Below are 14798 nucleotides of genomic sequence, written 5' to 3' on the forward strand. Positions count from 1 at the left end.
AAATATATTGATTTTCCCATTCAAGGAGCTATTGTGTGTCAGGGTTTCACGCAAGTATGTGGCCCAATACTGACATCAATACCTGTCAGCGTTGTACAATGCACTAACGTGTACAGTACAGGCAACACACAGAGAGACACACTAACAGTACATGCAACACACAGAGAGACACACTATCAGTACATGCAACACACAAAGAGACACACTATCAGGACATGCAACACACAGAGAGACACACTATCAGTACATGCAACACACACAGAGAGACACACTAACAGAACATGCAACACACACAGGTAACAGTACAGGCAACACACAGAGAAATGCAGGTTAAAGTTTAATGTCACAAAATATGCGTTTTCAAAAAAGAAACGCAGGTAACAGTACAGTACAAGAAACATACAGAGAGACCATGTACTGTAACAGTGCTGTACATGCAACACACAGACACAGGTAAAAGTACATGCAATGAGACACAGGCCACAGTACACACAACACACACAGACACAGGTAATGTCTATTATGTGTATGTGTGTTGGACAGATACCAAGCCAGTAGCTGACAAAATCTTATCCCGTCAAGGCGTCAACAAAACCATATCCCATCCACTGATGGACACTATGATTTTTGGTGTAGCAGTTTGAATTGGGTGAAGTGTTATTCACCTAGTTTTTACATGTGTTTATTTCATGCAAATAAGACATTATTTTGTAATTCTGCGTGCCAATGCTAATTGCTATTGCATACTGCAAAATATATCAACAGATATTCAAGGTTGCCAGCCAGATTATGTCCATAATAAGTGGCTTGCCTCTGCAAATAAGGTCCAGTTGAAGCAGCCTCTTTACCTCATATTTTGAACCCACACTCAAACAAGATTAAGAATAAAAACACAAATAACCCGGTAGATTAGGTTGCACACAGTGAACGTTAGATGAGAGACAAATTGATGGAGTTAAACATATATGTTTTGTGGACCAGATTGATATGATCTAGAACTATCGATCTAACCAGTCAAATTAATATAGTGATGTCTTTTTGGGCCTGTACTTTAAACATGCTTTCTGTAACTCTACTATACTTTCCCTACCAAGGCCATGTAGCTGGCTCCATAGCTATCTGGGGCCGGCTCCATATGTTTCCAATCAGTAAAAACATGTCTTGGTCAAACGCTTTGTGATCTCTGTACATGACCTATATCTCTGTATGACCTGACATTGTCACTAATTTACTCTGTCAGCTGTCACCCTGTCACAGATAAACCTGCCACATGTCCTATGATATCGAAGGGATAACTTGTTTATGAAACCATAAGATGTACACAAGGATACTATAAGATGAACAACAACTTATTATGATGACACCCTGATGCCTGACAGCTCATCAGATATGATCTGACGTCTGAGGGTCTTAACCAATCGTTAGGATCCACCTCATATCTGATGTCCGGACTCCAACTTGTGTATAAATACTATTGCCTGTCTTTGTAATGACAGAGAGATATTTTTGCTGTACGGTGCCTCGTGGATTGATTCTTTCTCTTAATACAATGTCAACCTTTTAATTTGAGAACCGGCCTGTGTCTGTCTTTGATTTCGTCTCATCCTTTTTACACTGGGTTTTCAGTGGTTTAACTACAAATAGTTTTAATTAACATAGAGAAGGATTTACGACCCTTTATCACTGCCTCTTTACCTCATATTTTGAACCCACACTCAAACAAGATTAAGAATAAAAACACAAATAACCCGGTAGATTAGGTTGCACACAGTGAACGTTAGATGAGAGACAAATGTATTCGATGTCATTCGCTTTGCTGTTGCACGTGGTCATTCTTTAAAGACCGCGGGGACACTGGGGTGGCCTTTCGTAGGAATATTCTATTCTGAATGAAGTAGAAAGGCTCACCTGTATTGGCGAGGCAAGGTCTAAGAGGGAACAGCCGTACACTCAGAACTGCGATGCAATACTTTATTATGTACACTGTTTCAGCAGACAAATTGCCTTCTTCAGGATAAAAGGGAATATTCTGTTAAACATCAAAAAGAAAAAATAAGAACCACGTAAGTGCTCAGCCTTGGGCTTTCATCAGCAAAGATATACGTTTCAGTTCCAGTGCATTTGAGTTGCACACATTTCATATTTACAACTTATTATTGTCATTTTCATCTATTATTGAATTAATTATTTCTCTATTCATAATCTAAATAGAGACATAATCAAATTTTTATAGCGTGTGCCATAACAAAAAGATAAACCCTGAAAGGTTTGGTAAAACTGGCTCAATTTTAATTTAAAAATAAAAATGCGAGTTGGCCTTTAAGCCCTATTTATAATTGTTTTTGTAAAAGTAACCAATCTCCAAGCTTACAACACGTCGCATTGCGACATATTGTTGTCATCACTATCCACCACCCCTTTTCTCCTCCTCCTCTGTCTGCCAATGTCCATTTTGGGGGGGAAAAAAGAGATATCCCCATTTCGGGTCGCGACCCTATATGTTTGCCAAACACTGCTCTAGCTAATACTCTACATAAACTCAGTGCTTGTGGACAGCTAATAGGTAGAGCGGCTGTGTATGTGCATTGTGCATACATGCGTACATCATGCGTCTCTGTGTGTGAATGCAAAGGTTGGGTGAGACAGGTATGAAGTGGGAATACAAATTGTCGAAAAACCCTCATTGGGGATGAGACACACAAAACCAACATTTTAAGGTGGACTTGTAAATCACAGGCACGAAGACATGCGATGTGTTCTTCTAATGAATAATTACTGTTAACACCTTCAACTACTTTGACCAAAATCATGATCATCAGTCAACAGACGGGGCAGAAGTCTAAGCTTCATCTGTGAATGTAGCAGGAAATCTGTCTCGGAGTCTTAACTGAGGTCTGAAACCTCAGTTAAGAGTTAAGAGATTAACTAATTTACTACGACTACACTGTAAAATCCTCAGTGTTAATTTAACTCTGAGAGAACGTACACAAATGGATCAATTAAATCGGAGGGTTTATTTTGTGTACTACGAGTCTGAGAGACCACACTAACACCATAAGCCTGAGGGGGAGGGGGGGGGGAAGGTCGGGGTCACTGACAGAGAGACGCCTTACAGGACTCATGAGGATTTCCTTAACGCAGGTTAAGAAGCCTGCATCACCTCTGAGGTCATATACTGTACCAAATCCACAACACAGCATTTGAGGCAACAGCCTCGACTGAAAATAATGAACTCACTGAACTTTACTTTGACCCGTTAAAAGAAAATAATAATTGGGTGTGGTTGGTGGCTGAAAGTAGTCATGGAAAGCACAACATTGGTCTGGTTTCCAATGAACTCTCCCACTCTTGACCCCTTGACAAAATATATGTTTTTGCTATCCACCACTGTACCGCCCTAATGCCAACGTTGATCACAAACGGCAAAGGGCTGCAACTGGGGTTGGGATCAGTTAGGATTTTAACGATTCCGGTTACTTAACAATTCCCTCTGAGCAGACTGATTCCTTAACGGTTCCCTTTAACGATTCCTATTGCCTATGTCATTTTTTTGATATTTTTTGATGATATTTCTTAATCATTTCACCCAAAATGTTTATAACAAATTATGACTATTTAAATAGAAATAACACTGTCTGTTAGTTATGTAACATAAGAGATTTAAATAGGTTTAAATAGGATTAAATCTGACTTAGGCCAAAACCATGTGACTTAGGCCAAAAAAGGCCTATTTTGGCCTAAGTCACACTAGTAGGGAGTTAGGCCATTATACTAAAAGGGGGGTGAAAAGCATGATCCTTTTCAATTAGGAGATGGGTGATTTTACCAGAGGTGTCATGAGGAGCTGACTTAGGCAAAAACATCATTTTCCTCAAAAAATGACTTAGGCCATTAGTTTAGCAAGGTGACGATATTTAAAAATAGATATTTAATTTTGACTTTCATAACATTTTTGGGATAAAGACAAATTCAATCATACATACGGTACTGTATACATATTATTGTAGTGGTTGTCAAAGTGAGGTCAAGGGACCCTCTGGGTAAATGGACCCTTACAGGTCTGTAACTCTGAGAGTGTGCGAATGGAACCAAATGGACCCTTACGGGTCCATTTGGTTCCATTTGCACACTCTCAGAGTTATGGTAGTCCTTGGAATTAAAACGTTAAAACGGTTCCTCCGATTACGGATCCCAACCCTGGCTGCAACTGCGATGCAAACTGCAATCAAATACGATACGATACATCTGTCATATCATAGCAGCTCTCATTCTGCGATTGCGTTCCATCTCAGACGTGGTCTTTTGAGCGCGTTTGAAGCCCAATGGGAGCGGGGAGGGCGTTTTAATGGTTCCATTGAGTAGGTTTGGTTACGACGTGTAACCAGAGCCCACAAACCGGGCTCAGGGTAAAAAAGCCTCATTCATGAAAGAGCGCATGAGAGAGAGAAGGGCCTACTGTATAATTTGACCTCTGAAATCCACCATCCCATCTGCCTCCTGTGATCTAGCCTACATGGTGTACATGCTGCCAACTGACTGTGGTGCTGCTAGCACAGCCCTGGGAAGAAATTAAAACAAAATAGAATGAGAGGAGGGGCAGGAACGGGGGGGGAGAGAGAGAGAAAGAGAGAGCGAGAGAGTGTGTGAGAGAGAGTTTAAAAAGAAAGAAAGAAAGCATAGTGAATAAAGAAAGAGAGAGATGGCATTTCTGCAGGTGGACAACAGATGTTGGGTGTTTTAGGGAGAGTGCTCTTGCTTTGCATGTATACCCCCAGTCTGTCCAACCCTCTCTCTCCCAGCACACTCTCCTCCACTCTCTGTCACCTGTGCCAACTGGCCTGATTACAGAGGAAGGCAGAGCTGGAACGAGAGAGTGTGTGTGTGTGTGTGTGTGTGTGTGTGTGTGTGTGTGTGTGTGTGTGTGTGTGTGTGTGTGTGTGTGTGTGTGTGTGTGTGTGTGTGTGTGTGTGTGTGTGTGTGTGTGTGTGTGTGTGTGTGTTTGGGGGGGGGTTGTAAATTTGGCAGTACAAATTGCCAAATTTACAAAATGAATGCAGAACAAACGGAACATAAAATGCACATGTACATGAACGTTTGTGCGCATGGACACACACGCGCGCGTACGCTCGCGCACACACGTGGATCTATTCCAGCTGAATCTAGGATGCTTCAGCACAGACGGCCATAAATGCAATTACCTGAAGCAAAACACACACACACACACACACAGTTATCTGCACAAATGCACACTCACACATGTACGTCGTGCACACAGAGCTACACACCTTAGTTAACTAATCAGCATTGAAGAAAGCTTTGACACAAAGCCAATCCTTCAGTCAATGCGAAATCATGGTATTAGATCATTGTCTACATTAGAACTTACTGAGAAGAAAACAACATGTATCCCTATGAACACAATACACAGTACAGTATCTCCCTATGAAACACAACCATACTGTAGTCTATGTGTAGCCTATATGATGTTAAGCACCACTGACGTGCCTATTGAGGAATGTGAACTGACTCGGCTTAGTTAGAAATTAGATTCATCTGTGACTCCAAAACGTCTTCCAATCATATGATAAACGAGCCAGAGAAGTGCCATCCTCTTCAGCAGAGAACATGGTAGCGCCAGGCTTCTCACTTTAGTCTGTCACACACACACACACACACACACACACACACACACACACACACACACACACACACACACACACACACACACACACACACACACACACACACACACACACACACACACACACACACACACACACACAGTGTAGAATGTGGTTAGCATTGCCACTTCCTTCGTAATTTAATACCCATGAAGTTTTCATTTTCTCAAAATGAATAATTCAGGGTGACTCCCTGCTTGGCACAGAGATAGAGGAGTGAAAACAGGGGAAGAGAGAAAAAAGGGAGGAGAGAAGAGAAGAGAAGGGTTGTGAGTGTTTGTGCGTGTGTGTGTGTGTGTGGGTGTGGGGGGGGAGACTGGTGAAAATACAGTGTACTTTAGGGGAGACTGGGTCAGAACTTTCAGTTTCCCAGTCTGCTTGCTTTCATTTGACTTCATGTCCCTTGTGCCATCACTTTCTCCCTCTTTACCTCCATTCCAGGAAGCAGCTGTAAATCAAGCGAGTCTCCCTGCAGGGTTGGCTCTATACACAGTAAAATCCTCAGACCCTCATGGGTCCATTAGGGTCCATTTTTTACACTAAGATTTACATTGAAGATTTTACAGTGAACACTGCATAATTAAATCAGTGTTCATTTAACATCAAATTATTTAATTCAAGTATTTATTTTGCTCACTAACTCTAGTCTGCACACTGTGCATACTGTACACCAGTTGTTTTCAAAGTTTCTGCCTATACATTCAGGAACGGGTGCAAGCACCCAATGACCACTTATAGTGACTTATAACAACACTAATGCATGATAACAGTGAGTATAATACATTTTAATATCATTATAATGTAATACAACTATGGTAATTATAATACCATGATGCTTGCAAAGAAAAATGTCTGTAAGTGTCCAGCAATTATAATCAAGTATTATAATACTTGATTATAATTAAGTAGTTATAATGTAATATGCTTTATAATGTGTTAGGATTATGTATATAAAGCATTATTATTATTTATGAGTTCTTATATCTATAATGATGCTGAGTTATATAAGCATATTATAATGCCTTATAAGCCAGAGTTACCGTTCAGGTGAAGTATTTTTCTCACTATGCCCTCATTTAGCATTCCAGGATCTATTAATTACACCAATAGAGTACAGAAGTCCCGAAGTCACTCGTTCATCCCCAGGTTCGTAAAGTAATTTCTCTATGGAAAGAATAACATTGGGTCATCATAGAATCGTCTCATATAAGAATTGCGGTCCAAAAATAAACAAACTGTCTTGGCGATATTGTCAGGGAGGAGGTTCTGTATCGTTTATACAGGTTCTGTATCGTCAGTCACTTATATTTGAAACAGTCTGTTTCTGGCGAAAATGTAACTAATTCGGTGGAAGTAACATTAGCGTTTTCTCACCGTCAGTTAGGGCATTCACAACTAATGATTTGTGTGAGTCGACTGTTTTGACCAATTAGTCGACTACGACGACAATTTTTTTTTTTTTTTTTTTTCTTAGGGGGGGCATTGTTTTAATGCCATCCTACTACTTACTATATTACTATTATTATTATCCTCCTGCCCTTATTTTTATGGCGTTTTAAGGGAAGTGCTTCTGGCACAGCAGCACAGCACCACAGCAGCGTCTCCAAGGATCCCCATTGCCCAATAATAGGCTTTTATTGGGCATACTTTTGACCCCCTTTTGATAAAAAATAAAGTCAGGAGGATAATAATAATAGTAAGACGGGCCATTACTATGGCATTAAAAAAAAAAAAAAAAAACTATTCGACTAGTACCAACAGAGTCGACTAGTGGTTATACTAGTCGACTAGTCGACTAGTTGGTGAAAGCCCTACCGTCAGTTGATGCTTCATATCCATAAGAGTAAAACCGCCAGGGTCATTTGCTTATTTTTGGAACACAGTTCTTATTTGACACGATATTAAATACGTCTATGGGGATTCAGAATGGGGGTGGAAAACCGCGAACCAGGTAGACAAACATAGGATGTGTAAATTACGTCAGACTTCGGTGCTCTATATGCCACGCCTGTAGAATCAAGCCCTCATTAATATGCCAAAATATGACACACCCCTAGAATCAACATTCCGAAATGTCCACATTCCTGCGAGAATGACTCGAGACGAGGACTCTACAGTAGTCTACACTGATTCCAATCACGTCTTCAACTGTGGTTTCCACTGTCCACTTCTCCTAGTCTCTAGTCTGCCTAGCGGGAAAACTCCACAGTGACACACACGCACGCGCGTCGGTAGTCGATCAAGCAGCCCCAATAAGAGTTGCAAGTTTAACCCTCTTCTCTTGTCTCTGCCCAGTAGACTAGAGGAAATAAATACTCTTGACAGCAACACAGGTCGCGTGTGTCACACTCGCACGCGTGCCGTGCACACACGCCGGTGCTTGAGCAGCCCCAATAACACTGTTTCACGTGGACAAGCGAGCTTTGTTTACTTCCTGTTAGTTGGCTGTCCTACACTGATCTGTCTATGCATGTCTTTGATGAGGATTTGATTGCCGTGTGTCGTGTCATGTTGCGCCACACCTGAGTTACCTGCACTATGTCACACCGGTTTTAAGAAAGTTGTGGTCTGAAAACCACATTTTGGAGGTAGAAATCCATATTATTGCTTTAGAGATGTGTAGAGTGCAAAACACCCCCAGGAGTTTCAAGTTTCACACAAAAACATTAATTGTGGTGGAGTGGACCTTTACTATTTTTTCACAAAGCTTCAAAAACGTGTCAAAAAACATGTCAAAAATATGTGAGCTTGTATGCTATTTTTGTTTTGTTTTGTTTGTTTTTGTAAGCCATTTCTCAACAGTCGGGCCGCAGTGAGATACTATGGCTATTTGGGGGTTCCTGTCACGGAAAAGTTTGTGAACCCGTGCCGTATACTGTACATTAACTGTCAGAATCTATTAAGAAGCATGCCACTGTGCCTGCAGTTTGACAGGCAAAAGAGCAGCACCATCTCAATGCTGATGAGAGAGACATTCCCGCTCCTCCTGAAAGGAATTACTACTGTAAGAGCATGGTTGTACCGCCTTGTTAACATTAGCCAGTACTATTATATATACTATAGTAGGGCAGTTTTAGTACAATTCTCTCTTATCCGGTCAGGATAGGATAGGATAGATTTATTGTTCCGATGGGTAATGTGTCATGGACAGATACAGTATCTGCCGTTAAAAATACAATGACAACATAGGACATACATACATACTGTATAGTACTGTACAAACAAATAACATGCAGTACAACACAGACTGCCAACAAATTGCACACTGCCCATTGAATGGCACACTGTAGTAGACAAAATAGTGTGCAGTAAGATCAACCTAAAATCATCATACATAATTGCATGTGTACAGCGAAAACACATTAAATATAAGGTATTTGGGGTTTATTATTTGACAACAGCAATGGGAGAGGAGAAAGAGGGAGAAAGAGAGAGCTATTGATAGAATATAAGACACAGGTTAGTGGGTGAAGGATTCCCAATAATGTGAGTACCGCATGCTGCTCAGCAGAGCGCACCTAATTCTTACCTCTGATAGCATGTATTATTAAACATTATTACACAGCTTTGTTGAAAGCTCAATTGTGATTCGTCAATCAAGGCATTTGCTGCCCGCTCGATAGCAGAGCGCTGTCCTCAGTAACAAGAGACCTGTTCTGCCTCCGTTTATTTTGCTATGGAGGCGTAAGCTTGTAAGCAAATGAAATCATTTTTGAGCGAGTATTTCATGTCAAATTATAGATTTCTATTGCAAGTAGCCTTGTAATAAGCGGAGATAATGTACAGCCATGCGGTCATTATTGGAAAATAAACCCAGATAGGGAGAAGCAGTTAAGTCCAACACAGAAACACGAATGAACCATTAAATGCTGAAGCTACGGCATACTGCAGGTCCTATAACTGCATGTCACAAAAATATATATATTTTGCTTGATGGCGCGAGGCTGTGACAGCAAATCAAAATGCCTTCCCCCACTCATGTTAACCCACTTTCAACCTAGAATCCTTATTTTGACCATGTCATTTTAGACATTTCTTTTTTTCAAAAATAGCTGATCTACAAGCTCACAACACGTTGCATCGCGACACGTAAGCTTGTAGATACACTATTTCTGGCGGGCGACGTGCCAAAACCATTGTATGATAATATCCAAAATAGTATAAAATGGTGATGAATACAGGAAAATGACCCCGGAGAAAGGAGACGAGTGACTGTGCATCCATCGCATGTATAAAATCACATGTGCATGATCTCTGCTAATCTCTGCATTCATTTATTCCCCTAGGATTATGCGGTCACAGAGAACTGCATAGATTGGATGTCCAAAGCCCCCCCCACCCCCACACAGATGGCATTAGGAGAGTTTACTCCTCCCATCTAATCCCGCCACCCCATCCCCCCCCGAACCAACTCAGTCTCGCTTGTACCGTTTCTGCTTCTCTTACACTTGTCTTTTCACCCACCTCCCATCAGCCTATACAGTCTATACAGTATAACATTATTATATACACCTGCCATCAGCGTACAGTCACATTTTTTACCACGTTCAACCTGGCGTCCCTATTTTGGCCATGTCATTATAGGAAAAACGTTCAAATGTTGTCCAAATTTGTCCAAAATAGCAGGTCTACAAGCTCACAACGCGTCACATTGAATATTTTTTAATAGGGCTTAAGCGGCTAAATAAAATAAAAGTATATTTGTAATCTATTAAAAAGTTATTTGTGTTTATTTCGTTAAATGTTCTAATATAGAAACAAAATATCTATCAAAACATTGGTAATCCGTCGTCTTGGGACTCTCCAAAACCGTATCGGAATTGGACCCAGAAATCTGGCATCGGTCGGACTTTAAAGCCTACAGTATAGTCTCTGGCTGGGGTTCGATCCTCCCTTCATTCATCCCCCTCCTCTCATTCCTCAAGCTGCTCTGTCCGCAAGGCGGGCTTCAACCCACAACAACCACAGTCATGAATGAATGTGCTGAGCTCTGTACGGCGGGCTCATCGGGGGGTGTGGAGGGGGGTGGGGGGCATTTTTCTCCCATTACTGTACCTCAGCTGCCTCTTTTTCTCCTCGTTTTGAATGGGAGGAGTATAAGGTCAGTCACAGTACAGTCACTTCCTACAAATAATCCATTTCCACAAAGAAAGAGTGAGAAAAGACAGACGTACCAAGTATGAGACAGAGAATGGCGGCAGAGAATAGAATTGATTTCAACAGTGCGAGCCAGAGAAAGCGAGCTGAAGAGAGAATGAGTGGTGAATGCTTGTAGATCTAATCTCTCAGAGAAAACGAGAGAGGGAGGGCGGGAGGGAGGGAGGTAGGGAGAGAGAATGAGATTGACTTCATGCTACGATTAATGCAGGGAAAGAATCACTTCCTGATATTACAAGGAACATCTGGCGGGCAGGCAATCTCTGCCCTGCAACGTAACAGGTTTCACTGACCCCTGTTAACGCTGGTGTGCACTTGAATATGCATGCATGGCACATATACACATGGGCACATTCAGATCACACGCTCAAACAACTGCAAATATAAAGGCTGAATACCGGCATCCTTCACTGAACAAGTAGATGTACATTAAGTTAAAACACAATATTGGCTAAATACAATCGACACTCAATGCCTGTGATTAGTTGCACTGAAAGAAAACATAGTCCTTCAAAGCGATAGCTACACCTGTCAAGGTCATGGCACCAGGAAGCCGTTTTCTCAGATAAGAAAAAAAAAGCTCTGTATGTCAGCTTTTAGAGAACAGTCAAACGGACTGACCTGCAGCATAATAACTACAGCCACTGACCACAAGGCCAGATTAAGGCCAAAGCTTCACCCTCACAAAGTGTCGACTCTGCAGTGACAGCTAGCCTCACTGCAATGGCGATCCCACCCATGACTGACAGATAAGGCCCCTTACCCCCACTCCCAACCAAAACCGTAAATCAACGTCAACCACAAGACAACAGATGACAGTATCACCCCCCCCCCCCTCTCTCTCTCTCCCTCTATCTCCGTTAATCCCTCACGCACTACAATGACCATGTGTGGGTCTGAACTGAACCTCTTTAATACATAATCTGCCATTTCCTGAACAAATGTCATCTTCCCCCGTCATTCTCATGCTAGGCCCTAACAACAGAGCACGGTTGGCCAGTGCGTAAGGCAGCTGCATAATACTGACCTAGGTTGGCATCAGGTGGCTTGGCAAGGGTCCATGGATGGGAGTCCACTCACTGCAGTGCCTATCTGAAGGAATGGAAGTTCCTAGTCCTACACTACCATATATGGGTATTATGTAGGGTTAGGGGTGGGGACTGGAGCGTGAATCCCTGTCAACCATATATGGGTGGGGTTTTGCTTGAGGGGGCGTTATGTGGGGCACCATATATAGAGGGGGAGATGCAAGCCAAAAATGAGTTTACATGGGGCGCTATTAACATAATGAGGAATCCTGTCCCATGTAATGAATTGTCTGAGCTTGTGAGCATATAGTATCAGGGGCAGTGTGTATGATAAGCTTCTAACTAATTGGATTTTGAGGAATGTCGCATCATTGCCACTGCTGCTACAATGTCATTTTACTACCCAACTAAATATTTGCATAGAGCCTGCAATGCCGGAATGCCACTGATTGCATCTAGGCTGCAAAGAACTGTGTCGCCCCCTTGAAAGAGGTGCCTTAAACTAATCATCTATCTCCATTAAAAAGAGGTGAATTAATTATTACATGCCGGTCTGCGTAGATGCTTTAACTCAGAGATGATCATTCAGGGTAAAAAGAAAAGAAAAGCTGCAGCATATAAATTTGCCACCATTTCAGATAATCTCTCCATGATTATTACAAAAAACCCATGTTGCCTAGCAACAGACAATTAGCAACAAAAAAGGAATATGCGTTCAGGATGGCTTTGCTGCGTTGTTCATTAAACAGATGAAATTACCAAAGCAACAAATGTCAGCCACATGCAAATGAACCCTGTTCTGCTGACTATGTGAGCATGCACTTGCCGGTGTATTCGTGAACATAATACAGGCTTCTGTGCACAAAAGTGGTCAACTCTGAGAAGAAACACCATCCCATACATGTGCCTGGTCTAGTCACAGCTGCATGTTTTCGACAGCCAAACAAAGGCGATCCTTCTGGGGTCCTAACACAGTGACACAACAAAACTGCGACACAACAAAACTGCATCAGTTAAGTCGTATGAACCGACCCCCACTGAAGTCCACTGGAGCTTGTTGGCTAGCAGAGCCTATACAGAAACAGAGGCTCACAGCAAGCCAGGAGGCTGGTATGGAAAGAATGTCAGAATCTGGTGGATTAGTGTTGCGTTGGAAATGGAGGTCCTGGAGGATTAAAGACCCCTCTCATTACATCCTACTCGGAGAAAGAGACACTACCACGCATCGGCAATCAGTGGTGTAAATGCGATTTCATCTGTGTAGTGATGCTAATAGTCAGAGCCTTGTGGGCTGCTATAGATGGAGCCGTCTGCCCGTCACTGATGGTGATGTCAACTATATATTTATCTCAGTTTCTAGGGAGTGTTTTCTTTCAATTTGTTCTCAATTAATCCCCAAATTGAAATGGTGGTAATGAAAATTTTAATAAAATAAAATAAAATATAACAGCCCAGTGATGCCAAGTTAGGGCATACAGTAAATAGAAATTTTAAATCAATTCAGTAGATTTAAAGTGAAATGGAGGACAGGACAGCACTTGCATATAATTTAATTTGAATTACAAAGAATACAATTTGTAGTAGTAAGTATAATAACTAATCTTAAGAATAAGGTAAACTAAGAATAAGGTTAGAATAATCACATATTTTGAATCATCGGCTTTGAATTCAGTTTGAATAATTGAACTCATTAAATTAGATCCAACGTAAATACTGCAGAATGAACAGGAAGAGACACAGCACAGCAGTGTCTCTTCCTGTATAAAATAGCAACACAGCAACCGCTCTTACTATTATAACTAAGTAAAGTAGACCAGGGGTTCCCAAACTTCTCCATGTCAAGGACCCCACAAATAGCTATAACCTCTGGCTGTGCCCCCCATTGCGAATTTGTAAAAAAAAACTAAAATAGTGGAAATTGCCGATCTACAAGCTCACAACGTTTTTTAAAGATATATATATTATATATATACAGTATATATATATCCATCCATCCATGCATGTCCAGTCTGCTCTGCTTATCCCGAGTCAGGTCTCGGAGGTAGCAGTTCCAGCAGGGAAACCCAGACTTCCCTTTCCCTGGCCATATTAGTCAGCTCTGACTGGGGATCCCAAGGCGTTCCCAGGCCAGATATAATCCCTCCCCCTGGTCCTTGGTCTGCCCCGTGGTCTCTTCCCAGCTGGGCATGCCTGGAAAACCTCCCTAGGCAGGGTCCCAGGAGGCACCCTTACTACAGTAGATGCCCCAACCACCTCAACTGGCGCACACACACACACACACATAAATATATATATATATGCCTGTCACAATTATTACATAATCGCCTAATCGCAATTATTTGAGATAATCGCAATTATTTTGCATAATCGTCATAATCGTTTCCATGTTGAGAAATTTTCCAAAAATTGAAGATCTACAAGCTTACAACGCGTCACTTTGTGACGTCAGTAATTTCTTTGTATATTTGAAGTTATTTGTCATATCTGCACTGTGCAATGTTTGATTACGAAGCCTAGAGGGAAAAATAAATAACGTTTTTATTCATATGTTCAATGCCCAAAAAACACAATTAAATCGTTAATCGCCATTATTTGAGACAACTAATCGTCATCTTAAATTTGTAATTGTGACAGCCATATATATATATATATATATATATATATATATATATATATATATATATATATATATATATATATATATATATATACTGTATGTATACACACACAATTCCCCCCCATTTTCCTACCCCTTCCAATTGGCCCCAAGCCGCGGCCCCCACTTTTAAAACATGTGATCTATTCTAGCCTACTTGCCATTCCATACAGGTCAGCAGTGCACCTTGACACCAGCGTGGGCTGAAGAAGGAGGGCAATGCAGCCAGATCCACCCCACGGCCCCATCAGGCTACACAGAAGCATTAGCATAATG

General features: G+C 41.5%; 1 protein-coding gene across 1 annotated transcript in view; it reads right to left on the bottom strand.

The window, feature by feature from the left end:
* Window positions 1–14798, bottom strand: part of LOC308100750 (C-terminal-binding protein 2) — an 85399-nt gene that overhangs the window by 28958 nt on the left and 41643 nt on the right. The gene's annotated exons all lie outside the window — the stretch shown is intronic.

Source organism: Gymnoscopelus braueri (genome assembly GCF_963280865.1).
Source record: "Gymnoscopelus braueri genome assembly, chromosome: 14".
Lineage (NCBI taxonomy): Eukaryota > Metazoa > Chordata > Actinopteri > Myctophiformes > Myctophidae > Gymnoscopelus > Gymnoscopelus braueri.